General features: G+C 38.0%; 1 pseudogene; it reads left to right on the top strand.

Moving 5' to 3' along the window:
• On the top strand, nt 1-990 carry LOC149558913 (L-type lectin-domain containing receptor kinase IX.1 pseudogene; annotated as a pseudogene).
• The last annotated feature ends 1,350 nt before the right edge of the window (nt 991-2,340 follow it).

Below are 2,340 nucleotides of genomic sequence, written 5' to 3' on the forward strand. Positions count from 1 at the left end.
ATGGCACAATTCGAACTGGAACCACCAGAGGACGCTTATGGTGGATTTCTTGGCTTGTTTAATGAGGAAAGCTTTAAACAATCATCTTATCAGATGGTTGATGTGGAGTTTGATACATACAACAACGATTGGGATCCTGATGACAATCATGTTGGGATCGACGTCAATAGCATTTTCTCGAAGTACATCAAGATTGGCTTCTCAGCTGCCACTAGAGAGTGCACAGAGACTCACACCGTAAAAGTTTGGAATTTTACTTCTGAATATTCGTGGGAAGTCGGACCTCTTGGTGAATTACTTAGAAATGGCAATGCAAAAAGATTTTCTGTGAAATTTTATTTGATATGAATGTTCTTCGTTGTTGTGGTCCTATGTGGCTTCATAGTTGTTCGCTGGTGGCAGTATTTCAGAAAAAGAGGAAGAGAAGGTAAGGCTAGGGAAGAGAGAGATCCAGAGCTGGGCGAATGCTATTCTCATGGCCCTCGAAGCTTTTCCTACGCCGAGCTCAGTGCCGCGATAGGAAATTTCTGCGAGAAAGAAAAGCTTGGACAAGGCGGCTTCTGCGGCGTTTACAAAGGAATCCTGCTCAGCACCGGGGAGGCGCTAGCTGTGAAAAGAATACCTCAAGGATCGAGACAAGGAAGAAAGGAGTATGTCTCCGAAGTTCAAACAATCAGTAGGTTGAGACACCGTAATCTTGTGCGGCTTTTAGGATGGTGCCACGAAAAGCGAGAGTTACTTCTGGTCTACGAGTACTCTCCAAATGGGAATCGGGATAAACACATTTTTGGGGAACAGGAGGATACGCTTGATTGGAGCCGAAGATATAGTATCGCCTGTGACATTGCCTCTGCTCTTGTTTATCTCCACAAAGAGTGGGACCAGTGTGTCGTTCATCGAGACGTGAAGGCAAGCAACGTAATGTTGGATTCTGATTTCAATGCCAAGTTGGGTGATTTTGGTTTGGCGAGACTGATGGAACGTGACTAGGAGGATTCCCATACGACCATTGTGGTGGGCACGCGGGGGTATGTTGCTCTAGAGTGCTACATAACAGGTAAAACCAGTCCAGAAGCTGACGTGTACTGGACCTTCTGATGTACGGACCACTTTCATTCGTAGATAGCATTCCTGAAAAATATAACACATTTGTTGCATTTTCAAGCTATCCAGTTGTTGTCGAAACTGCATTTGAGATCTATAGAAATTATCCTTAAGAAATACAGTTGGGTTTTGTATATTTTCTCTATTGCCTTATCCACCTAAATTTATCCTATTTTGGCTTGTAGGATGAGGTGTTTCATGAACACGCTCTGTTGTTCTTGAATTTTCATTCTGGCGACTCATTTCCACAAATACAGGTAATGCTTGATTGTACCTCTCACTTGATTGAAAATCAACTTCATGTCTCCCTTGTGTTTCAAAATGAGATACTTCATCAGATGTTCGTTGACGAGTAATTCTATCCCTATTTTGTAATTCCAATTCTTGTATTAGCAATCCTGCCCTTCTTCTAGCATAATTTAGTCGTCGGACTTCATTTTTCCTTCTTCTTTCTTCTTCTCTTTCAGCTTGTGTCATTTGTTCTTGTCGTCGTCTACGATACACTCTCTGGTATGCTCTTTGTTGCTCCATTTGGTATTGTCTTCTTTCTTGATCCGATTGGAAATTCATACTTGATTTATTCATTTCTATGAAATAAATTTGTAACCAAACATTAAAAAAATAGTAGATTTAGTAAATTATTTTTTATAAAATTGGTTTAAAATATCACATTAATTTTGTGGCATTGCACTTTAGATAAGATAGATATTTATTCATTTCTAATTAATAGTTTAACAATTCCCAAATACATATGGGAGGAACTTTTTGTGTAGATAAGATCTACAAATATACTAAATACCAAATAGTCTTGTATGTATAATACTAAATTTATTTAACACAAAGGAAAAATAACATATGTTGATCAAAATTGATAAGTCGAACAAAAAAATTAATAAAAAAAATTGATAATGTCAAATAATATGACTCCTAGATTTCATTATAGTGATGCAAAAACATGTGGAATTCATCAGTGAGGAAAAGGTTATTTTTGCCATCCATGTGCTCTTCATCATAGCAGATGTCTTTCATAAATTCAAAGAACCCAAATGATTTCTTCCATGTGTCATGAATTTCCTTTGTATATTGTCCCATCTGCAAGATTTGAGAATCTTGGACACCTCGAACATGAAAGCTCCCATTATGAATTTCATCTGGAATTTTTTTACAAGACTCAAAAATGATTGTTCCCAATCTATCCAAATAAGTTTGAACAATTTGGCTTCATTGCACCAAGTC

The sequence above is a fragment of the Cupressus sempervirens genome, chromosome 5 (assembly GCF_028749045.1).
Source record: "Cupressus sempervirens isolate cs-2001-9-10 chromosome 5, ASM2874904v1, whole genome shotgun sequence".
NCBI classification, from domain to species: domain Eukaryota; kingdom Viridiplantae; phylum Streptophyta; class Pinopsida; order Cupressales; family Cupressaceae; genus Cupressus; species Cupressus sempervirens.